The sequence below is a fragment of the Mus caroli genome, unplaced genomic scaffold, assembly GCF_978045245.1.
Source record: "Mus caroli unplaced genomic scaffold, Mus_caroli_1 scaffold_9, whole genome shotgun sequence".
NCBI classification, from domain to species: Eukaryota; Metazoa; Chordata; class Mammalia; order Rodentia; family Muridae; genus Mus; species Mus caroli.
The window spans coordinates 47402193-47429087 of NW_028227264.1; the positions used below are offsets into that span (position 1 = coordinate 47402193).

Below are 26895 nucleotides of genomic sequence, written 5' to 3' on the forward strand. Positions count from 1 at the left end.
CAGTGCTGATGTGGACTGGAAGGGGCTTTGATGTGGTTTTTGTCTTATCATCTTATATTCTATTTTGTTATGCTTTGCTGTTAACTCTCAACTATTCTTTTCTAATGAGATACAAAAGTGTATGGATCTGGAAGTGAGGGCAGGTGGCAAGGAACTGGGAATAGTAGAGGGAGGGGAAACCCTAGTAAGGATACAATGTGTGATAAAATAAGTTATATTCCATAATGTGGTGGGAGCAGATAATGCACTAAAGTGTTTATACATATATATATTATATATACATATATATATAATATATATATATATATATATATATATATATATATATATATATATATATAATGTGCAACAAAGAAGCTAATGAAAAATACAATGTCAAACATGGTTATGTAAAATCAAAGTAATTATATCTCTTTAATTTAAAAAATATGGAAATACCTTATGCTAGGACAAATATATAATTATTTTAAATTGGAAAAGAATAAAGAAATCATTTCATTACTGCGTTGAGGTATATTTTTTCCCTACTCACCAATCAGAGGGTTGAAATATACATTCTTTTTAGTTTTCTTTCTATTTTCTAATGTTTAACCTCAAAACATAAATTGTCCCTACAGAAAACATCAAAAGATAAATTCCCTCAAGGGCATTTTAAAATTAATTTCAAAATCTGTGAACTAAACACATAAATTTTTCTACTTATAATATATGCAAATGAATTTTTGTATATCTTTGAAGTTGCTGTTATTAAATTTAAATGCAGATAAGATTTCTGCTTGGAGCTGAGCTTTAAAACTCTTTTTGCAAAATAACAAAAGATGCTATATGTTATTTTCTGGTTGGTTTGTTTTATTTATTAAGCTTCCTCAGACAGGAAATGCAAAAAGCACTATAACAAATGTCATAAATTATATCCACAAAATGTAAGTCTCTGTATGAACAAAGGTAAAGTCAATATCTTTAAACTACAAAGAAAAAAGGAATATAATTAATCCTGGACATAATCCATCTTTAATCAAAAGATCTACTCAGGAAGTTTGAATTAGTCATATGATAAAATAAATTACCCCAAATGATGAAATGTATGCAATTTTTGTTCAACAGGGTAGTATTTTTAGTCATGTTCCTAAGACATGAAAAAATGAACATTCTTATCTACATAATATCCAATGGAAAATTATAAATTATTCTCTCATAATAAAATGTGCTTCCAAATAAAATGAAATGGTTAAACATTGAGCTTACCCTTTCTATTAAATAAGCAATCAATAAAAGTCACCTAGTCTATCTTGAAAGCAAAATCTCAATTAAAACTGAAAATGTCTTACCAAATTTAATATATAGCTCAAACTATGTGATATTTAGTCTAAATCATTCTTTTTAAAATGAAAAATGGATGCCAATTTGTATATGTTTTGAGGTTACAGATATTCATGATATTGAATCCTGGAGAATTAAGTTGAATAAGTTGAATGCATGCTTGTGTGTGTATGCGTAGCAATGAACATTAAAAAGATAAGTATTTTTATAAGAAAATATATAAAATTCTTGAGGATGAAAGTATTCAAAAATTACAAAACATGATTGTGCATCAACACTTTCAAAATTCTAGAGATATTCAGACTAAGTCAGACATGCTGAAAGCATTTATCCTTTGGGTTCTTCCTGTTAAGAAGAATTAATGTATTGGAGCATCAAACAAATTACACTGCTAAATAAACTTTTCCCAAGGACATGAGGCCAACATCTGAGGCAATTGCTAGTCTAGCAGAACATTATAATTATTAATTATTTGTTATTTTTTTTGAAAACTTTAGGCCTTTTCTACTTCTGTTCACTTTAATTATATTCTGCTGAAAAAAAAAAAAAAAAAAAACTAGATATAGGCCGGGCAGTGGCAGTGCATGCCTTTAATTCCAGCACTTGGGAGGCAGAGACAGGTGAGTCTCTGAGTTTGAAGCCAGCCTGATCTACAGAGTGAGTTCCAGGACAACCAGGGCTGCACAGAAAAACCCTGTCTAAAAAAACCAAAAAAAAAAAGAAAAGAAAAAAATATATAGAAGAAATATTTCACACAGAGCTTAGTTCAAAACAGAAAGATCATTTAATGAGTTCCCATATTGTTTTTTCAATAAAAGCACTAACCATTGATTTTTAAACTTCACTAATGAATTTTAATTATGAAGCAGTAAACTTATTTTTCAAAAGTTCAGCATGATGGAAAATAAAAATATTATTGACCTAAGGCTGAGATAAAAATCTACACATATTTGGACTATATTTTTTTAAGATTATTTAAGATTTTTTTAATCTGTGTGATAAAAATTCCACCACCATCAAGAAAATGAGTAAATTTATCTTCTAAAGTATTTTTTTTTTAGCATCTTCTCTTGAATTTCCTTCCCATACTCTCTTCGGTAGTCAAGAACGGCCTTATTCTTCCATTACCATTTACATTTTTTAAAATTTTGTGCACATGAAACACACAATCTATATTTTTGTGTGTGATATTTTCACTAAGCATAATTATATTGACATACAAAATATCAAATTGTATTTCAGTACTTCATTTTTATATTGATAAGTAATATGCTTTTATAAGCATTTCTTTCAATTCATAATTAATTCAAAAGTTGACCAGGTAATAAACATTTCATTTATTACTAGAGTGTGGTCATTACAATTAAAAGTGCAACAAACATTTATGGAAGAATTTTTGCTTGAATGTGTACTTTGCTATTTCTTAATGTGTGTTTAGGAACAGAAATGCTGTGTTATGTGCCAAGAGTGTATTGGTCGTCAGGAAAATGCTGGTTGTTTTCTAGAGTGGCTATGAAATTTCACATTCCAATTGCAGGGAATCAAACTTAGCTCTTCTACAATCTTGCCAATACTTTCGTAGCTATTCCTTTTGATTTTAGCTATTTTGATACTTGTATACTGGTATTTCATTTTGATTTTAATGATATGTTTTCTAATCACTAATGATATTGAGCATCTTTGCATTTACATATTTGCCATATGTATATCATTTTTTATGAAAGTTATGTCTCAGAAAATTGTTAAATCTAATATGAAGGTCACTTTTCTTGGGTTGCTACATATTCTATACTAACTTTTAGAGATTTACTACACACACACACACACACACAGAGGATGTATATAATTTTATATACAATTATATATATACATATATATGTATATATAATGTGTACATTTTTATTTGCATAAGATGTGACCTATGTGAAGAGAAAAAAATAATTAACAGGATATATTAAAAATGACAGTTTAAATGAGTGACTTTTCTTTCTATCTTCTTTCTTCTTTTTTTTTCTGATTTTTATGCAATCGGTAAATTTTGATTTGAGGTAAACATTGTGACTTTAATTTTATGGTATGGATATTTCTGCACATTTCAATAGTATTTCATTCATTCTCATGATTCACTTAAGTTACTTGGAATCATATTATCGTCTCAAATATTGCTTTTCAAATTTCTAAGTGGTGCTATGTCTGACAACATTTATTCACCAGCATGGAAAATACAGAAATAATCCTGACTCAGTGACTCAGTGCAGGGGAATAATTTTCAAACTGAGCACTTCTTAGAAAAATTTTGAAGGCTAGAATACTACTTTCATTTATTATGTACTAAAGGGACTTACAATTTCTAAAATTTAAAACAGGTTTTTTTTTATTTCAAATATATGCATGTTTATATATATGAGAGAAGAATTTCATTTTCATTAGCAAATATTAATTCCAGAGACTTAAATTTTAATTGTGACAATTCCGTATGAACACATAATACATTTTAATTTTGTTATTACATTTTATACCCCCAATGGCATGCAGGAAAAAAGTATATTATTTATAATTAAAAAGTGTTAAAATGTGTTCTACAATACATTCTAAATAAAAGTGATTTTCCACCTAATAAAACTAAGCAAAACAAGAAAAGACTTTAATGTGAATTAGAATTTGAGTTGACGATTTAAACATAGTGCTTAAAACATTTCAAAATAATGAAGAAACTATATTTATAACTATGAAGACAAAAATACCTTATTTTAATGTACAAAGAACACAAATTATTCTAAAATAAATTTTATATTAAATGATATTCAACATAAAATTTATTTATTTATTTATTTACTTTAAAACACTTCTAGCAAAGCAAACAGATAGAATCCCAGCATAACAGCAAGGATAAAAGTTTTTATCAGATATACCACTAACCCTTCGACGTAGAGAACATGTACAGCATTTTGTAAAAACATAGACAATGTTAATCTAGTTTAAGAGAATACTGAAAAATTAAAAAATTATATAAAACTGCATTTTTATCAAAATAAGAAATAAATTAATAATAAGTATAAATAATGGTATCGCCACATAAGGAAATGCATGCTGGAGCTAAAAACAGAGATCCTAAATAGCTTAAGAATTTTATAAAATAAACAATATATTGTTAAGTGTTCAGAATTAGAAGAACTAATTGACTTATCTTGTAAGTATGAAAATTGCCTGTGGGAGTGGGCATGGTTGGAACAGCCCCAGTGGGAGTCTTCTTTCTTGTTGGTTCTTCTCGAGGCAGTGCAGACGGGAGAGCACCAACAGATATGATGACTTTGTCCTATGAGATGTTTATGGGTTTTGTATAATAATAAAAATGTTTACTTATCTAAGTATAAGTTATTCTACTATTGTAGCTGATTTACTTATCTAAGTCACTATACTACTGTAGGTGACCTGCCTTCTGGTTCCTCTTATGCCAGAAACTACAGTCTCTGGAACTTAGCACCTCATCCTAAAACAGCAGGAGATTAAGTAAAGGATTAATTGCTACAGCCTTTTCCCTTTTGTCCAGATGCCTCTTGCTTGTCAGGCTAGAGGGAAGTTTGGAGCAATAAACTTCTATTGAACCAGGAGAAGAGAATAACACTCTAGGAAGGAAAAACTTTTACAGAAGCAAATATGCATAAACGCACATAAGTTCATAAACAAATTCAAACATGTGTATTTATACATTTTCATTCAAACCAGTTGTCTCCTACTTGCCTGCATTCTCACAATTACATACTTATGCACACACATTCATACATACTCACAGTTACATACTTACACACACACATCCATACTTACATATGCATATGGAGCAAAAGACAAAGCACCAATGCAGAAAGAACTTGCTCATTCTGAATGAAAAATGAGCTCCAATATTTATTGCATAGAGAAAAAATATTCTACCCTTTTAATGCTAAATGATATTTATAAGAAAAAGGTCTTGTTTCTAAGCCCGCCTTGCTGTTAAGAAAGGACCTGTTCTGTACCATGGTAAGAAGCCTGGCTGCTCCATCTGCTCATCTTCCTTTTTAAATCTTTCCCTTTGTATTGTACACATTGCTCTTAGTTGTTTTTTAATGTTACCTATAGTTTCTATGCTATTCTCCTCTGAATTCTCCTTCTAATCTTGCTCTCTACTCCTGATGTCACAATAAAGAAAATGTTGCCTATAGAGAGCCAATATTTCTAAGGCTGATAAACACATTTATTAAAGCATGGGTATACAAAATCAACTCGCAAAATCAGTATCCCTCCTCAGTCCCATATACAAATGAAAAAAGGAGAAGGAAATCATGGAGATGACACCTTTCATAATTGCCTCAAATAATATAAATTATCTTTCAGTAACTCTAACCAAGCAAGCAAAAGACTAGGATAATAAAAATCTGAAGTGCTTAAAGAAAGAAATTGAAGAACATATGAGAAGATAGATCTTCTAGGCTCATGAATTAGGAGGATTACCATAAGTAAAAAATGGCCAGCCTAACAAAAGCAATCTAAAGATTCAATGCAGTTCCATCAAAATGTCAAGAAAATTGTTTATAGGCCTTGTTTATAGGACAATTTTCAAATTCATATGGAAAAATAACAAAGAAAAAACTATAAGACAGACATTCCAGGATAACTAAAACAACCTTGAACAATGAAAGAAAATGCAGGAGGTTTCACCATATATATAATAGCTTTCAGATTAGTAATTTTATGGGATTCCTGATTGTGAAAACAAGTGGGCCTCTGACTCTTGTGTCAGCTCTTGTGATTTTTCCTCCTGTTGCCTTGCATTGCCTTGTCTAACTTCAATTGATAACTTTGTTTCATCTTGTTACATTTTTGTCATGTTTGGTTGTAATTTCAAACACACACACACACACACATATATATGGAGAGAGAGAGAAGAGGTTAGAGAACAGAATCTATTTTCAATTAAAAATTGAAAGAAAAGAAAACAACACTATAGAGAAAGAAACAGTGAGTTTCCCTGAAGGAAATGTCAGTTTAAAAAGTCTCTGGATACTGCATTTTAGGACATAAATGATCCAAAACAAAGGACTTAAATTAGTTGTGGAGAGGTCAAGGTTGATTTTAGAAATGTTTAGATAGAACTTATGAAAATTGATGAATAAAAGGGGCTCTGTGGCTGGGCATTGGTAGCACAGGCCTTTAATCCCAGCACTTGGGAGGCAAAGGCAGGCAGATTTCTGAGTTCGAGGCAAGCCTGGTCTACAAATTGAGTTCCAGGACTGCCGGGGCTATACAAAGAAACCCTGTTTTGAAAAAAACAAAAATAAGGGTGGGCTCTGTGGTGGAAAAAATCAACAGTGGAAACTTCTACTTCCAAATTTATAGAAGAATAGAAACACTTTTTAACATAAACATGCATGCTTAAACTTTTATTGGAAGTTTCTTTGGAATTCTGGACAGGAAAGACAATAGTTATATAGTAAATGTGAAAGAACCTAGTGGGGAAACCCCCACTCAATTCCCAATTCGCTGTGCACCCAAGAATCACCAACAAACAGACTGTCTTGATGTACAAACATGAGGTAGTTTAATGGCGGAGCTCTGTGTCTAAACGTATCTCACACAGGAGACAGTGGATTCGACCACAAAGCTTGGAAGCTAAGGGTTTTTATAGAAAAGGAGCTGGTGCTGCGGGAGGAATTGGCACAGTTTCACATGATTGGTCCATTTAAACATCAGCAGACTGTACATGAAGATAACATTTAACTTAGGTCAGAAGGGTGGGAGATACGGAGGCACCAGGCCAGTCCGGACATGTCATTATCTTTATCTTTATGGCCAAGCAACCTCAGGAATGTCTTAAAGACAGGCCTGCCCAGGCGTGTCCTGGCCTGTACTTCTATGTTCTCAGCCCCAGGTTTCAAAGCTCACAAACAACTCTTTGGGCTATTTGACATAAATTACATGAATCACAGGTCTCAAGTTTTATTTTCTTTCAAATGGAGCTAGTAAGTTCATGAAACTAAATGATGGGGGGGGAGGGAGAGGGGGAGAGGGAGAGGGAGAGGGAGGGGGAAGAGAGAGAGGAGGAGAGAGAGGAGGAGGGAGAGGGAGAGGGAGAGGGAGAGGGAGAGGGAGAGGGAGAGGGAGGGGGAGGGGGAGGGGGAGGGGAGGGGGAGGGGGAGGGGAGGGGGAGGGGGACGGGGACGGGGACGGGGACGGGGACGGGGACAGGGACAGGGACAGGGACAGGGACAGGGACAGGGACAGGGACAGGGACAGGGAGAGGGAGAGGGAGAGGGACAGGGACAGGGAGAGGGAGAGGGAGAGGGAGAGGGAGAGGGAGGGGGAGGGGGAGGGGGAGGGGGAGGGGGAGGGGGAGAGGGAGAGGGAAACATAGTGTATGTGGGATGTTTATATATACACACAATGAAAGCTCAAAAGCAATCTGCCAGAGTTCAGCCTCAATATGAGTTGGGAATCCTCAAGGACTAGGGATACCTGGTAGGTGAATAAGAAAACGAATAATTTAGATAAAATGCTGGCAGACTGTTCTTGCAGTGAAATCTCCTGAACTCAGGGGTCAGAGTCCTTTACAGACTTGACTCAGCCCCAGTCTGTTATTGAAATCATACTAGGAAGTGAGTTACAGAGTTTATGCTGGGGAGGGGCAGTAAATACTTCTCTATTTTCCTGTGCCAACATTTTCTTGTGATTCAGAGTGGTATAGATTTAGAACAGAAAAGAAAGTAACTGTTGAAAGAACCTAGTGGGGGAACCCCCACTCAATTCCTGATTTGACGTGCACCCAAGAATCAAGAACAGACGACCAACTTGATGTAAGAACACAAGGTAGTTTAATGGTGGAGCTCCAGGTTGAAAAGTATCTCACGGAGGAGACAGTGGATTCGACCATGAGGCTTGGAAGCTAGAGGTTTTTAAAGAAAAGGGGTGGAGCTTGGGGAGGAATTGGTGCAGTTTCACATGATTGGTCCATTTAAACATCAACAGACTGCCAGAAGGGCGGGAGATAGGGAGGCACCAGGCCAGTCAGGACATGTAACGATGGGCCTACCCGGGCATGTCTCTGCCTGTTTTGCTATTTTCTCAGCCTCAGGTTTCAAAGCTCACAAACAACTCTTTGGGCTATTTGACATACATTACATGAATCACAGATCTCAATTTTTTTTTTAATGTTCTTTCATTCCCCTCTTCTTCTACTAAGTAATTCTAATCTTAGAATTTTAAAAGCCTGTATCTCCTAATTCTTTGATCTGAATTATAGGCTGGCACTGTTGTTGTAAAACCATGAGCTTGACTTCATCTACTCTACTCTGGATAAAAGCAATTCCCTTATTTATTAGGCAGGGGCCAAAAATTAAAACTAAGCATATAATAAGAATCGGTCCAGTGAGGGCAGAAAATAGAGTGGTCATCAACAGAGACCGAGAATACCAAGACTCGAACCATCCCTGTTGAGCTTCTCGATCTCGTCTTGTCTGATCCAACCTTTCTCTCAGTTTCTGCATAGAATCTCTGACTATTCCTGTGTGGTCTGCATAAAAACATTCTTTTTTTAAGGCTACACAAAGTCCTCCTTCTTTTAAAAACAGTAAATCTAGACCTCTCCTCTTTTGTAAAACTACTTCTGGCAGAGAGGTTAAAGATTTTTCTAAGGCATCCATAGATTTTTCTAACATCCTTAGGTCTTCATTTACAACATCTCTTAAAGACTGGATTCCTTGTCTTCCCTCAATTAAGGCTGCTGCCCCTGTTCCTACCCCTGCTGTAAGTCCTACCTCCACTAACATAGCTAGGGTAAGGGAGACTGGCTCTCTTTTAAATCTCCCCTGTGTATACTCATCCTCTAGGTGGGAAGCAGGATGATAATACACTCAAGGCAATAACTGAACCATGACACAAAAATCATGAGAGGGGTCAAAAACACTAGTTGATATGCATGGGGTGAGTCCTGTACTACAAGCCCACCATCCAGCTGGAGATGGCACAAAGTAATAATTGGTATCTGTCCTAGACATGGAACTATTTCAGCCACATAGGTGCCAGTGGGAAGGAGGGGGTGTTCCTATACAGAGATCAGGGATCCTTCAGGACACCTCAGTCAAGGTTAATTTTTGTCCTGTTCCCCATGAGCAGGAAGCATGGTTACTGGTTTTGTTAAAGTTTCCATTAAAAGTGATCCCCTCATAGTATGGGGTCCTGTGGATAGGCATAACCAACAGTCAGTAGTTGCATTGGGATCTGTTTCATTGAAGGCAAAGTAAGCCCCTTGGACCAAATCAAACAGTGTCTGTCCCGTTGGGGGATATGTGGGGGCGATGGTCGAGGACTCTTGGGGAGTCTTTTGGGTGGGGTTCTGCTTAGGGAGCACCTTATTAGGGCAGACTGGTAGGGCTGGAGGACTTTCAATATTTAGATGGACATGGAGCAACGATCCAGGTCTGCTACCATAATTGTAGAACACGATTCTACAACTGTATGTCACCAGCAACATAGGTTTCTTTTAATTGTTCCCAGATCTCCTTTCTCACAATTTCAAGAGCCTTGAGTTGGGCTAAAAGGTGAGAGGAGGGGATGAAGGATACATTGGGCAAGTTCTAATCTCTACTGTCCCATAGATGGGCGGAGGCAACCCATACATTAATTTAAAGGGTGTTAGGCCAGAGGTTCCGGGGGTATTCTGGGCCCTGAATAAAGCATAAGGGAGAAGGGCTGTCCAATCGTTCCCACTGGTCTCTAAGGTCAATTTAGTCAAGGTCTCTTTTAGAGTTCTATTCATTCTTTCTACCTGTTCTGAACTCTGGGGTCTGTAAGCACAATGTAACTTACAATTTGTCCCCAGTTGTCTGGCCAAACCCTGACTTACCTGAGAGACAAATGCAGGCCCATTGTCTGACCCGATTACCTTGGGTACCCTGAAATGAGGGAGAATTTCTTCAAGTATCTTCTTGGCTACTACGGTGGCTGTCTCCTTCTTGGTGGGAAATGCTTCAACCCACCCAGAGAAGGTATCTATAAAGACTAACAGATTTTATTTCTGAACTGGGCTGGTTTTACCTCAGTAAAAAAATTTCCCAGTAGGTACCAGGTCTGTCTCCCCGCAGCCGCCTTCCACCAGGGAGCCTGCTGGATCCAGCATTGGTGAGTGCGCAGGTTTGGCAGTTTACTAGGTCTTCTGCCGCCATTTGTAGGACAGGAATGTGATATGGGGACCTACTGACTAACTTTATCATCTTTTTAGATCCTAAATGAGTGAAACGGTGTATGTCAGCTAGGTACTTTAGCCCCTCTTCTTCTGTGAGAACCTTTTTTTCTATCTCCTCTTGAGCTAGTTGGGGCATAGTTTTAACTACCAGAGTCATTGGCCCCTGGGCCACTTCTTTAGGCACTTGGTCTGCCATTTGATTTCCCTTTTCTACTGGTCCGGTTCCTTTTTGATACCCTGGGCAGTGGATGATCGCTACCTCGAGAGGCAGATGAACAGCCTCCAACCGACCAAGGATCTCTTCTTTGTTCTTAATGTCTTTTCCAGCAGAGGTCAATAAGCCACGCTGCCTATAGATCGCTCCATGGACATGAGCTGTAGCGAAAGCATATCCGCTGTCAGTGTAAATATTGATAGCCTTAGCCTCCGCCAGCCTCAAAGCCTGGGTTAGAGCGATGAGCTCTGCTTTTTGAGCTGAGGTTCCCTCAGGTAGACTGCTAGACCATGTGACAGATTTTCCATCTACTACCGCTGCCCCCGCCCTTCGCTTACCTTCTACCACAAAGCTGCTTCCGTTGGTGAACCAAGTTGCTGCTCCTGGCCACGGCTGGTCAGAGAGGTCCGGACGAGTTCCAGTTTCTTCTGCTAATATCTCTCCACAGTTGTTCATGGGGGTTTTGTTAGTTTTGGGTAGTAAGGTAGCGGGATTGAGGACTGCAGGGGAAGCAAAAGTCACTCTCTCAGTCAGCAGCAAACTTTGATAGTGAGTCATTTGAGCGTTGGTCATCCAGCGATCTGGCGGTTGCCTGGTAATGCTCTTGAGAGTGTGGGGCCACCACAGTAACATTCTGGCCCATAGTCAGCTTATCAGCATCTTTTACCAGCACCGTGGAGGCTGCTATTGCTCATAGGCATGAAGGCCATCCGCTAGCCACAGAGTCCAGTTTCTTTGATAGATAAGCTACTGGGCGCTTCCAGGACCCTAGGGTTTGAGTGAGGACTCCACGGGCTATCCCATTTCTCTCATCGATATACAAGGTGAACAGCTTATTTACATCTGGCAGTGCTAGGGCAGGGGCTTATAGCAAGGCCTTTTTCAGAGTCTCAAAAGCCGACTGATGTTCTTGGGTCCAAATGAATTCCCCTCTTTCCTTTGTTAGGGAATACAGTGGGGCTGCCAGGGTGGCAAACCCTGGGATCCATAGTCTACAGAATCCTGCTGTCCCCAGGAACTCTCTTACCCGGCGAGGGGTGGTTGGGGTTGGGATTCACATCACTGTCTGTTTTCTGGCATTGGTGAGCCATCGTTGTCCATTCCTCAGGACGTATCCCAAGTAGGTCACCTCTGTTTGGCATAACTGCACCTTTTTAGCAGAGACTGGATATCCCAACTCACCCAATTCAACCAGGATGTTCTGGGTCCCAAGTTCGCACTCTTCACGCATTCCTGCAGCTATCAGAAGGTCATCAACATACTGTACAAGGGTCACCTGGGGATTGTTGGCTCGAAAAGATGCAAGGTCTCGGTGCAAGGTCTCATCAAAGTGGGTGAATTTTTGAATCCCTGCGTTAGCCTCGTCCATGTGAGCTGTCCAGTCTTTCCACTTTCTGAATCTCACCATTCAAAGGTGAACAGGGGTTGACTATTGGGGTGTAACCTCAGACAGAAGAAGGCATCTTTAAGATCTAGAACCGTGTACCAGGTTCGCTCAGGTGGTAGTGTGCTGAGCAGGTTATAAGGATTGGGCCCTGTGGGGTGGATGTCCTGGACTCTTTTGTTTCCTCTCTGAGGTCCTGTACAGGACGGTAGTCATTCGTCCCCGGTTTCTTTACTGGGAGTAGGGGGATATTCCAAGGAGACTTGCAAGGGACTAGGATCCCTTGTTGGAGCAGTCTGGTGATGTGGGGGTGTATACTCTCCTGAGCTTCTCTTCCCATGGGGTATTGTCGGACCCCAATGGGTGTAGCCCCGGACTTGAGCTCAATCAGCACCGGGGGGACCTGCCTCGCCATTCCCATACCCCCTGTTTCAGCCCATGCTTGAGGAAATCGAGTAAGCCAGTCCTGTAGTCCCTCAGAGGATTTTACTTCATCCTGATATATCCGATATTCCTCTCCTAATTGTAAAGACAGTGCTAAGGTCTGAGGTGTCTCTATTCCCCAAGATACCTTTGGTCTGGGAGAGGTGAAGGTTATTTGTGCTTTCAATTTGGTTAACAAGTCTCTTCCCAATAGGGGCATGGGACACTCCGGAATGACCAGGAATGAATGAATCAGTTGGTTCCGTCCTAGGTCCACTGTCCGGGACGTGGTCCACGGGTATAATTTCTGTCCTGTGGCCCCAATGACTAATGTTTTTTTTCATTTTTTCTTACTCGGCCTAGTGGTGTCTTAAGTACTGAAAATTCTGCACCTGTATCAAACAGGAAATTGACAGGGGTCCCCTCCACTTCTAATGTTACCCTAGGCTCAGGGAGGGGGGCTGAGCCCCATCTCCCCTAGTCTTCATCTTCTCCAAGGGACAGTACCTGTGTTCCCTGTTTCTTCTTAGGGCATTCACGAGCCCAATGACCTGTATTCTTGTAGTATGCACATTAGCCTTTTACTAGGTGTGGTTTATCTCTTCCAGGTCTCCTTGGCCCCTGCCATTTTTCGTCTCTCAGGTACTCTGACTGTCTAGCTCTACTTCTTCCTCTGTCTGCTCTGGTGGCCAGAATCTGAGTCAAAACTTTCTCCTGCCTTTTGTCTCTCCTATCCTCATCTTCTCTCCTCTCTCTCTTTTCCCTTTCTTGCTTTTCAACTTCCGTCTCTCTCTTGTGATACACTTTCTCAGATTCTCTAACTACATCCATCCCGTATAGTGTAATCCTGCAACCCCTCAATCCTTTGTAACTTTTTCCTAATATCAGAAGCTGATTGACTGATGAAGGCCATAATCACTGAGGCCCACTGCCCTTCAGAAGTAGGATCAAATGGGGTATATCTCCTATAAGCTTCCATGAGTCTTTCTAAAAAGACTGAGGGAGGCTCAGTTGCCCCCTGCATAATTTCCCTTACCTTAGCCAAATTGGTGGGCCTGTGAGCAGCGCCCCTGAGACCTGCCACTAGAGCCCGACAATAATTGGACAGCTGTTCCCTACCTTGTGCTGTGTTATAATCCCACTGGGAGCTGGTCAGGGGGAATCCTTCATCTATCTTGACCAGGGTCTGGTCCGGTCTTCTGGTCTCATCTCGGACTTTCTTCCAAGCCTCGAGGAGAATCCTCTCCCTCTCCTCGGTGGTAAACAGTGTCTGCAGGAGCTGCTGGCAATCATCCCAGGTAGGCTGGTAGGAGTACATCAGAGACTCTATCAGCCCTTTGAGTCCTGCAGGATTTTCTGAGAAAAGGGGGGTGATTGACTTTCCAGTTATAGAGCTCAGAGGAGGAAAAGGGTCAATACTGCAGAAGTTGTAGCCCGTTCTGGTCGGCCGGAGGAGCCCCAACAGCCCTGAGGGGAAGCGCCACAGTTGAATAGGCTGGCCCCTCAGGGGTGGCTCCCCACCGGCTCCTTGTTCCTGCTGAGGGAACCTCCTCCCCCGGTCCCTGAGGCTGGGGCCTGGAGTGGGGCTGAGGGAGCTGGCGGTTGGGGAACTCTAAGGTAGGGTGGAGGCTGGGAATCAGGCCACTCAGGGGGTTCTTCTATCTCTGGGTAGATCTTAGGGGTGAGTGCTGGTGGAGTGTACTCGCCGTCTTCTTTAGGCTGTGACTTCTGTGTCCCATTCACAGCACTCTCTCGGACAGCCAGAATCCTAGTGCCCGGGCATAAGGGTGGGAGAAACGGCCGAACCCATGGAGGTGGATACTGTGCCAAATCCTCCCACACCGTGATGTATGGTTGCTGGTCCGAGTGCGATCCTGGTCCTTCTTGAAAGACAATGGCCTTTATGGCCCTAATGGTGGGAAAGTCGAACGTCCCCTCAGCCGGCCAGCCTACTCCAAAGGCAGGCCATTCCGAGGAACAGAAAGTCAACCAAGGTTTCTTTTTAACTATCACTGATAGATTCTGTCCTCTTGCCCTAACGTCAGTCCAATGGTCCTTAGTCAAAGATAAAGGGGTAGACACAGTCTGTCCCATAACGAAAACCACAAACAAAAACAAGACAGCAACACAAAAACAAGACAGCAACAGAGAATAAAAGACACCAGTATCTAAGCACACTCATTCCTCACTCTGCCAGATGTAAACCCAAGGCATGAGGTGGGACTCGAACCCACGATCTCGGAACCCTAAAACCAAGGCACAAGGTGGGACTCTAACCCAATATCTCGGAACCCTAAAACCAAGGCACGAGGTGGGACTCAAACCCACGATCTCAGAACCCTAAAACCAAGGCATGAGGTGGGACTCGAACCCACAATCTCGTAACCCCGAAACCAAGACACAAATTCACAAACTAAGATGCAAATTCACAAACCAAGACACAAATTCACAAACCAAGACACAAATTCAGTGGTAAAACGCACACAAACAAACGTACCTCCAAGGGGTCTTTTGGGGTTCCTGGGTGTCATGCAGATCTTGGTGGGACCTCCAAATGAAAGAACATAGTAGGGGAAACCCCACTCAATTCCCGATTCGACGTGTACCCAAGAACCACGAACAGATGACCAACTTGATGTAAGAACACAATGTAGTTTAATGGCGGAGCTCAGGGTGGAAACGTATCTCATGCAGGAGACAGTGGATTCGACCACGAGGCTTGGAAGCTAGGGGTTTTTAAAGAAAAGGGGTGGAGCTGGGGGAGGAATTGGTGCAGTTTCACATGATTGGTTCATTTAAACATCAGCAGGGAGGAATTGGCGTGGTTTCACATGATTGGTTCATTTAAACATCAACAGACTGTCAGAAGGGTTGGAGATAGGGAGGCACCAGGCCAGTCAGGACATGTAACAATGGGCCTACCTGGGCATGTCTCAGCCTGTTCTGCTATTTTCTCAGCCCCAGGTTTCAAAGTTCACAAACAACTCTTTGGGCTATTTGACATACATTACATGGATCACAGATCTCAATTTTTTTAAATTTCCTTTCACTGTAAAATCTCAAACATAAAAGTTTTGTAGCAAGCACAGGTTTGTTTGTTTGTTTGTTTGTTTGTTTGTTTGTTTGTTTGTTTATCTTCCAGACACCAGTCTCTGGTGAGGTTGAGGGCATTGTGGTTACAAAGTCAATATCATTCAGATATGTGAGAAAGAGTATGGTTTCATAATAGGGCAAACATGAGGTCATACTGCTAACCCTGCACTCTTTGCAATTCTTCCTGGGTCTAACCTGCACACCATGTATTTAATTCTCCTGGCTGTCCTAATTTTCTACATTTCAGTTTTTCTTGTAGACACTTAATTCTCTTTTCTTTGAGAATACAGTCCCATGGCTATGTGCACCAAGGTAATCTTAAAAATATAGTAAAGGGCACATTCTTTCGCCAATATCCCTTTCTAGTACTGAGTCCTATACCCTAATTCCACAACATCTCCAGTCCATGTAAAACAGGGATCCTATCTGTCTGTTTATAAAAACATGCTCATGTAATCTGTATGGAGAGTTCCTGGGGGGCTGCCATTATTGTTACTGAACCCAATGAACCCATTGCTGACTTTCTGGAAAATATCTGTATGTTATTCCATCCTCAGTTTTGTAATTAAAATACCCTATTTTCATTATACAGAATTGAGACTAAGACTGAGGGGAATAGCTGCAGATTTACTCATCTCTGCCCATGACTCTAGGTTACTTTCATTTTCACCTCGAGAAAGTGATTGTAACATACCAAATTTCCCCAAGATGATGTAACTATCACCATATCTAATTTTATATTGTGTGCAATTTTACAAATTTGTAGAGTTTCCTCTATAGTTACATTTCTCTTGAGCTCATGAATAGCTTTCATTTTAATATTATAGGTAACATCTAGTTCTTGGATATCAAGCAGACTCCTACTAGGTAGTGCCAGATCACCAAATACCACTTTAATCAAGGAAGAAGGAAAGAGAAATATTGTGTAAAATATTAATTGGTACTCCAAGTTCCTGCACTTCACCCAGCTACTCTCAGCCTCTGCAATCTTGCCAGCCAGTTCTTATCTTTTGGAAACTACCTGACTCAGAGCTCCAAAATCTCTCCAACTCCCTCCCTAAGTTCCCACTGATGGGTCATAACCACACAGCCACATATTTCAAAAACCCCATGACCTTTTGTGGTACACATCTGGAAAACCTACACTTTGCCACCTTACCTTTCTCTCTTGAACTCAGACAAGCCGCCTTGTGAAGGAAAAACAACACACAAACTTAGTTCAGAAATGACAGTAACTCAATCGCTGGTTGCAGCAACTAAAATTCTAATCTTGTAAGCATTATTAAATCTGAATAATCTGGTGGTGGATTCTGAAGGATCTGCTACTGAATCCAGGAGACACTAGTAGCTACATCTTGTTCTCACTCTATCCTTGTCCAAAATGCTCCTCATTCTCTCCTGCTTCCTCTTTCCCTTTGTCCAATCTGGAATTCCCACCTACTAGCCCAGTAATTATTTTCTTTATTCATTAGAGGATGGTTCACAAGAAATCCCCTGAGTACATGACTCATTCCTCATTTCAGACAACCTATCCTGGAAATGCAGAATTAACATCAAAATACAACAGCACCAGGATTATCCACAACAGTAAATAGAACAGGAGAATAATAAGTTTTAAGAATAGTTGCAGAAATGACATCATGAGGTGCTTCTGCCAAAGAAGAAAGCCTTGGGGCCTCTCAGTACTCATACTGGGGCCCACAAGAACCCATAGCCTCACTTTCTGAAACACAGTACCCCCAGCAAGTAGTTTTTCCTTGTCACCAGGGGTCCACGCATTGCAAGCTTAATGTGGGTTGTCTCCAATAGCTATCCAAACACAACCCATATAAATAGTGTGAGTGTGTGTGTGTGTGTGTGTGTGTGTGTGTGTGTGTGTGTATTGTGGTAGTTATCATTCTTTTTTTTCTTCCGTGGTATAGAAACATCAATGGAAAAGGTAGAAGTAGAGATTAACTAGATGGTATTAAGAAACTGCTATTTGACTTCATGCAGAATGAAGAGGAAAAATGTCCCTCACAATCACAAATATATTGTATGGATGAGCATACATATCTCTGATTAGACACCAACATTGAACTTTGATAATCACAAATAAAACAGATTGGAGCTCTCACCACTATGAAGATAATTTTTAATTTTATTGAGATATCTAATTAAATTCAAAGGAGAGGTCATATTTTCTGTAGTTATTTATGACAGCAATTGTCCTAGGTGTGTGTGTGTGTGTGTGTGTGTGTGTGTGTGTGTGTGTGTGTATCTTCACTACTTAATAATGTGGTTAAGTATTTAGCTTTATTTGAAAATTAGTATACAGTATACGGTTTTCTGATTTCTAAAATGTTTTAAAGCCAGGTGAATAAGTTCCGTCTATCTATGAGGCAATTTCTACTTAACCACACAACCCAATTTCAACCCCAAGACTAACATGGGGAAAGGAGAGAACTGACTCTGACAATTATACACATGATTTGGCTTCTGAATACCTCCACACATACTCTCATTTAAATTATAAATAAATCTGAAAAGCAATGTAGCAAAAATGAAAGAGTTTTCTGCCACCAGCTTCTATAATTATGTGATCATAATGTTTTGAAAGTTAAACTCCCCTTTTCAACAAGAAAATTATAATATATATGCATATATGCATATATATTCACACACATAACTATATTTATAAATCAATTTAAACTGCCTTTGTGCAGTGTACTAGGCAGAAATAATGTATGTATCTATCTCTGTGAATGCCCTCTAATTCTGGAAATAAATAATGGGACATCTCAGTATTTTCAAGAAGTCTGTAAGCCACAAATAAGCTTATGCCTATTGTTCTGTCATAATTATTAATGGTATAGCACTTGCTCTCAAGCATGTCTGGTATGGATGATAAAACTAAGAGTCCAAAAATAGGTCCCCTGTGATCACTATCAGGAAACTCAAAAGCACAGAATTCATGGACTATTTCAAAGCAGAAACACAAACACTACACACACTCATACACATATGTGGATATCTGTTATATAAGATGTAACTTTATATAAATGCCCTAATCTGGTAATGTTATTAACCTTATCTGGTGACGTTACAGGACACAAAATTAACATGTAACATTTGTGTTTCTATGTATTAACAATTAACTATCAAATATTAAGTAATCAATCCCACAACAATTGCTGGTAATAAATTAGGAATAAACTAAGGACAAGTTTACTTATGCTAAAAACTACAAAACACTGAGAGGAAAAACTCAGACATCTATATTCATGAACTAAATTACTTAATTTTGCTAATATGTCCATATAAAGTACTCTGTATTTCTAATGCATTTCTATAGAAGATTCAATAACATTTTATAAAAAATTACAAAAGCTTACTGCATATAATTAAAAGGGATTACAAAAAATTTGGAGTTGTCAAATCAATATTGAGAAAGAACAGAGATTTAGATACCATACTTCATCATTTAAAACCATGCAACACAGAACACAGTCATAGTATTATACTGACAATGGAAGTACATAGACCAACTGGACAGAAAAACAATCCCAAGAGTATACACACACACACACACACACACACACACATAGTCATAATAATATCTTTCACAGTGATGCCAGTAATGAAGAAGGAAACTCCTCTTCTACAACTACAAACACAATGAAACTGTGGCATTTTCTTTCTCTATACTAATTAATTTTTTGTTGTTATGTTTGTAAGAATATGCGGCACAATCCCGGACAAATCACACCATGTGCAGGTCTCACGTAGGAGATTTTACTGGAAGAGGCAGCATCTGAGAGGGTGTGAGAGGGAAGAAGAGAGGGTCTTTGCAGGCTGGATAATGAGTCTTTTTATTCAAGCGATGACATATGTGATGCATCCATAAAGTGATGTATAGTGGGTCCCATGATAATGTATGCAGGAGTAGTGCTTATGCCTAGAGATGATGAGTCTCATTGCTGGGTCTAAGAGCTGGTTGCAAAGATGTTCCTAGCTGTCCAGGGATGCACCTGATGCTACCAATGTTAATATAACAAGCAAAAACAACTTATGACAGAATGGATTTACTTTGATTTGTGGTTTCAGAAACAGAGCTTGTCAAGGGATGGACATAAAAACATCTTGGCGTCTGACCACCAGAGCAGGTGAGAGAGCCATTGTGCATCCTGGGTCTCTCAGAGACCAGTCTGCTCAGGAGAGCACGTGGACAGCAGAAGCAACAGAGCTTCTGGGACAGGCACAGTTTCAGGCCTTCATTTTTAGACAGGAAGCAGATCTGAGCACCAAGCCTCTGTGTACCTTCCCTGCAAGAGGAGAGCTTACCTGCAGAGAGTACTCTGACTACTGAACTCAGGAGAGAGCTGGACTCCCAGGAGTGCTGACAGAGGATAACAGAATCACAGGAGGAGCAAGATCCAGCCAGAGACAGCTATAACAACTAACACCACAGATTACCAGATGGTGAAAGGCAAACGTAAGAATCTTACTAACATAAACCAAGACTGCTCACCATCATCAGAACCCAGCACTCCCACCTCAGCGAGTCCTTGATAACCCAATACACCCAAAAAGCAGGATTTGGATTTAAAATAATATCTCACAATGCTGGTAGAGGATTTTAAGAAGGAAATTAATAGAAATAAAGGAGAACACGGATTAAACAGGTAGAAGGCCTTAAAGACAAAGCACAAAAATCCCTTAGAGAATTACAGGAAAACACTGCTAAACATGTAGAAGCCCTTAAGGAAGACACACAAAAAATCCCTTAAAGAACTATAGGAAAATACAACCAAACAGGTGATGGAATTGAAAAAAAACTATCCAAGATCTAAAAAGGGATGTAGAAACAATAAAGAAATCCCAAAGGGTGACAACTCTGGAGATAAAAACCCTAGGAAAGAAATCAGGAACCATAGATACGAGCATCAGCAACAGAATACAAGAGATGGAAGAGAGAATCTCAGGTGCAGAAGATTTCATAGAAAACATGGACACAACAATCAAAGAAAATTCAGGACACATTGAGAACACCAAACCTTAGGATAATAGGTATAGATGAGAATGAAGACATTCAAGTTAAAGGGCCAGTAAATATCTTTAACAAAATTATAGAAGAAAACTTCCTTAACCTAAAGAAAGAGATGCCCATGAACATACAAGAAGCCTACAGAATTCTAAATAGACTGAATCAGAAAAGAAATTCCTCCCTATATGTAATAATCAGAACAACAAATGCACTAAACAAAGACAGAATATTAAAAGCAGTAATGGAAAAAGATCAAATAACATACAAAGGCAGAGCTATTAGAATTACACTAGACTTCTCACCAGAGACTATGAAAACCAGAAGATGCAAAATCATCTGGAATAACAAAAAATTTAGGATAGCAAAAACTATTATCAATCATAAAGAACCTCTGGTGGAATCACCATGTCTAATCTCAAGCTGTACTACAGAGCAATTTTGATAAAAATTGCATGGTACAGGTACAGGGACACACAAGTAGATCAATGGAATAGAATTGAAGACCCAGAAATGAACCCTATGGTCACTTGATCTTTTACAAGGGAGCTAAAACCAATCAGTGGAAAAAAGACAGCATTTTCAACAAATGGTTCTGGCACAACTGGCAATTTCATGTAGAGAAAAGTGTGAATTGATCCATTCTTATCTCCTATTAGAAAGCTCAATTCTAAGTGGATCAAAGAACTCCATATAAAATCAGAGACACTGAAATTCATAGAGGAGAAAGTGGGGAAAAGCCTCGAAGATATGGGCACAGGGGAAAAATCCTAAACAGAACAGCAATGGCTTGTGCTGTAAGACCAAGAATCAACAAATGGGACTTCATAAAATTGCAAAGCTTCTGTAAGGCAAAGGAAACTGTCAATAAGAACAAAAGGCCACCAACAGATTGCGAAATGATTTTTACCAATCCTAAATCTGATTGGGGTCTAATATCCAATATATACAAAGAGCTCAAGAAGCTGGCTTCCAGAAATTCAAATAACCCCATAAAATGGGGTTCAGAGCTAAACAAACAATTCTCAACTGAGGAATACCAAAGGGCTGAGACACACCTGTAAAAAATATTCAACAGCCTTAATCATCAGGGAAATACCAATCAAAACAACCCCGAGATTCCACCTCACAGCACTCAGAATGGCTAAGATCAAAAATTCAGATGACAGAACATGCTGGTGAGGATGTGGAGAAAGGAACACTCCTCCATTGCTGGTGGGATTGAAAACTTGTACAACCACTCTTTAAATCAGTCTGTTGGTTCCTCAGAAAATTGGACATAGTACTACTGGAAGATCTAGCAATACCTTTCCTGGTCATATACCCAGAAGATGTTCCAACTGGTAATAAGGACACATGCTCCACTAAGTTCATAGCAGCCTTATTTATAATATCCAGAAGCTGGAAAGAACCCAGATGTCCCTCAACAGAGGAATGGATACAGAAAATGTGGTACATTTACACAATGGAGTATTACTCAGCTATGAAAACCAATGAATTTATGAAATTCTTAGGTAAATGGATGGATCTGGAGGATATCATCCTGAGTGAGGTAACCCAATCACAAAAGAACTAACTTGATATGCATTCACTGATAAGTGGACATTAGCCCAGAATCTTAGAATACCTAAGATACAATTTGCAAAACACAAGAATATCAAGAAGGAAGGCCAACATGTGGATACTTCATTACTCCTTAGAATAGGTAACAAAATACCCACGGAAGGAGTTATAGAGACAAAGTTTGGAGCTTAGATGAAAGGATGGACCATCCAGAGACTGCCCCACCCAGGGATCCATCCCATAATCAGCCACCAAACTCAGACACTATTTCATATGCCAGCATTATTTTGATTAAAGGACCCTGATATAGCTGTCTCATGTCAGGCTTTGCCAGTGCCTGGCAAATACAGAAGTGGATGCTCATTGTCATCTATTGGATGGAACACAGGGCCCCAAATGGAGGAGCTAGAGGGGTCTGCAACCCTATAGGTGGAACTATAATATGAACTACCCAGAATCCCCAATGCTCATGTCTCTAGTTCCATAAGTAGCAGAAGATGGCCTAGTCGGCCATCATTGGGAAGAGAGGCCCCCTTGGTCTTGAAAACTTTATATGCTCCAGTACAGGGGAACACCAGGGCCAAGAAGTTGGAGTGTGCGGGTAGGGCAGCAGGGCGGGGGCAGGGGGGGGGGGCGTATAGGGGACTTTTGGGATAGCATTTGAAATGTAAACGAAGAAAATATCTAATAAAAATTTGAAAAAAAATGTTGGCAAGAGATCATATATCATCTATAAACTGGAATCTAAGTTGGAGAGAAATTGGATTAAAGTGAGGATGGAGTGGACCAGAAACAAAAGGATGCTGTACCCTCCCAAAACCTGCTCCTAGAGATGTACTTACATAAACAATTCACTGTCTCTTAAAAGTTCTATAACATACAAAAAAGCAATGCCTCTACCTGTAGACTAAGTGTTCAACTACAGTAGCCGATTGGAGACATTTCTCATTTAAACCACTTGGCCCCCATTGACTCATGGTAATTTCATAATGCAATATTTATTATAATTTGAAAGGTCCCACAGTCTTTTACCAGTTTCAATATTGTTCAAATGTCAAAAGAGAAAGGCTCCCTGAGAATTAGGGCAATTTTTAAACTCTGACCCAATATTACATTTAAACAACTGCATATTTCCAACATATGATGGCAAAAACATGCATTATTATTCCAATAAGAAAAAAAATAGGACCACAGGGAGGAAAGATTGGACCAAAGCAAGACTAAAACCAGTAGAACAACATTAAACTCTAAAGCACCATGTCCAGTATCTTTGGCTCTACTTTCAAATTGCTTAGATGCCCCTGACTTCACAGATTTGGTTCTTTTAACATATCTCTCTCTCTCTCTCTCCTCTCTCTCTCTCTCTCTCTCTCTCTGGCTGATTTTACCCCAAATATGTAGCTCTCCTTGGCATATGTGTCTTGGCTGTGACATCTCCAATATCTAGGTGTGGTTGCACCTCAACTAAGGCTTCAGAAATTATTCCTTGGCATTATTGAGTTTCCTTGAAAGACCTCCAATTTTCCACATATTGCCTACTATCAACAGCTCTGTAAAACTATGGAGGAAGAATCCACAAACCACCCAGTCATGATTTTTTTTTCTCTTCTCTTCTCTAAAACCAAGACCTCCAAACATAGCTGTCTGTTTGGGATAAACTTTCCCTCCCTTAGACCACAAGTCCATTAGCATGTCCATGCTTTCCAGGGCATAAATCATTTTAGATTCTTTCCTTTTACAAATTGGAGCTAAATCTGGGTGTTGGCCTGAGGTCACTCTTCCTCAGAGTGCAGAGCAAAATGCTTCTTTGTAATGTTACAAATCTACTTAACAATTACTGCCTCATTCTCAGCATATGACTCTGCAGTCTTAAGCTTTCTAGGCCACTTTTCATATACAATCTGTAATTTTTACTTAATTCTTCCATACATGCTGCTCTTTTTCTTTATAAATCTAATATAAACATACTCAATAATAATAAAGCCACAGATCTCATGATATTCTTCCTTGATATTTCTGCCACTGAAATATTCAGTCCTTTACTTTGAAATTTAGCTTCAGGTAAGTTCTCTGGATAAGCGAAGAATGCAGCCAATTTTTTTGCCTACAGAATAGCTAAATAGTAAAAAATCTGATGTAAAATGAAAGAAAAAAAGACAAGAATTGGTGGAATATAGACAGATAAAAATCCTTATGTGCTATTGAAGGAGATGTAAAGAAGTCTATACATTCTGAAAATGATATGGAAGTTCATCAAAAAATGTAAATAGCATCACTATGTGTTCCCACAGTTCCAAATTTATGCATTCATTAAAAGAACTAAAATCCTTCTCAAAGAGACTAGTAGCCCTATGTTTACTGAAAGATATGGTGGCAATGATATAGAAACTGGATAAATGGTTAATAACTGATAAAAGCATGTAAAAATGTGATATGAGAATGTAATGTAACTATAGTCAGTATTAGTACCAGGGCATTCCAAACCCAGGCGCTAACAATGTGACTCATGACCTACGTTGCTAAGCCAACAACCACCATATCCCAGAACCCAGACCCAGAACTCACTTGGCTCACCTCCCACGCTTATTTGTGTGACACCATTTTCCATATAAATAAGGAGAGCACCCCTCCTCTCTATCTCTTTTTCTTCTCTTTCTTCTCTCCCCCTCTGCTCGCCTTGCTGCCCCCTGTCTTTCCCCACAATAAACCTCTCTCACGTGGAACCTCTTTGGCCTGGTGTGCTGTTTGGTATATCTGATATATATATATAAAGTATATATTATCATTATTATTATTATTACTATTATTATTATTATTATTATTATTATTATTATTATTATTATTATTGCATCATTTTGGTGCCAAACCCCGGGGATAGCAGAGACAACCAAGAGCCGCCAACAGCCATTAGTGTCCAGCATGGGGGCGGGGCATCCAGCGGACACAGGAGTGGGCATAGAACACAGCAGCTATGGTAAGAACCCTGCTGCCTTGCGGCTGCACCAACTGATCTTGGTGCAACTGCATTTCCCTTTCCCCTTCCTTTTCCCAAGCCGCAGCTGTAGCCGAGATCTGAGTCAGGACTCGCTGCCCACCATTTTTACCACATGACCTGCTGCCATTGCGGAACATACAAAGTTCAAACCATGTGAGCTGTGCCACTCTGACACAACTTACAGGCTGGGCTTCCACACTCTCATTTACTGGTTCACTAGAATTCCCACACAGACACTGGCATATTATTCGTAGGGCCGATCAGCCATGAGGGCCTCCAGTTCCTGGAACAGAGCCTGACCAGTTATGTCTGGGGACTAAGGGGTTGGTGTTTTACAGCCACACGTCCAGCTGACATAGGAGTTAAGACATTGTCCATCTGAGTACTCCCGTTCTCTGAACGTCGCTCTTTCCCCACAGGCTCTAGCAGCTGGCTGAAATCCCTGGATCCAGGTAGAGCACTTTCCACAGTAAGCCCGGGCTTATTGGGTAGCCCCGGGACTAGAGGTCCTTTTGATGACTTGGGTGTTCTAGCCTGGCTAACTCCTTTTTGGTTTCTGGATTGTTCTTGGGACGCCAGTAAGAACACCAGCAACCTCCAAATGGGCAATAACATGTCTTCAAACGTATCCCTGGATACACCACTGGGATGTCTCCTAAAAAATCTCAAGTCTTTGAAGCTGACGCCTCCTTTGAAGGTATCAAAATTAATACACCTTTGCAATAAGATCTGGACTCAGTACTTGATAGGCAATGGTTCTAAATGGCCACTTAATGGCAATTAGATCCAAATGTTTTAAAGGATCTAAATACATACTGCCAGCAGACCAGTAAGTGGAAAGGTTATCTATGTTAATTACTTCATCTATCTTCTCTCTAATCCTATGTGCTCTCCCTGTTCTCCAACTCTAGTCGTTAGCCATGAGTTCTGCACAATTCCCGCTAGATGATACCACAATGTTAGACCCAGTGAATGTGCCACCCCTTTTCTGCCATAGGCTTGTTTCTGCGCTGTTGAAAACACAAACTGCTGCCCTAGTTTTTCCTCACTGAGATACTCCAGAGCCTGCTACCCCCCAGCTCTCCTTTTTCTGTGCAACCACAGGTCCTTCCAAATGTTCTACCTTGGCACCTACTTTCACACTACCTATCACCCATTCTAAAGCCATGACCAAGCCCCAAGCTCTACTCCCCTAGAAGAATCTGACGCAACAACTGTCCTTCCCCCAAGGGAAGTTGTGGGGGTAGATGATCTTGTCAGGGCACATGTTCCCTTCTCAATGAGTAAACTTTCTCAAACAGAAAAGAGGTTGGGCTCTTATACTTCCAATTCCTCTGCCTTCATTAAAGAATTTCTGTATATTACTCAATCTTAAAGCTTGACTTTCTATGATATACATATGATACTTACTAACAATTTGCTTCCCGAGGAATGTGGGCAAGTTTGGGAACAATCAAGAGCGCTTGCAGATGAGTATCATCAAACAGAGCATATCCAATTGAAATGGAGACAGTACCTGACCTGGATCCTCAATGGAATTACAATTCCGCAAGTGGTATTCTAGCCAGGGACATGTTTGTTATATGTCTTTTGTCGGGCCTAAGAAAGGCAGCTTTAAAGCTGGTAAATTTTGAAAAACTTCAAGAGGTTGTCCAAGATAAATAGG

The 26895-nt window shown here is 39.8% G+C and overlaps 1 pseudogene; it reads right to left on the reverse strand.

The window, feature by feature from the left end:
* Positions 1-8552: 8552 nt before the first annotated feature.
* Positions 8553-25356, reverse strand: LOC110302674 (uncharacterized; annotated as a pseudogene).
* Between the last annotated feature and the right edge of the window lie 1539 nt (positions 25357-26895).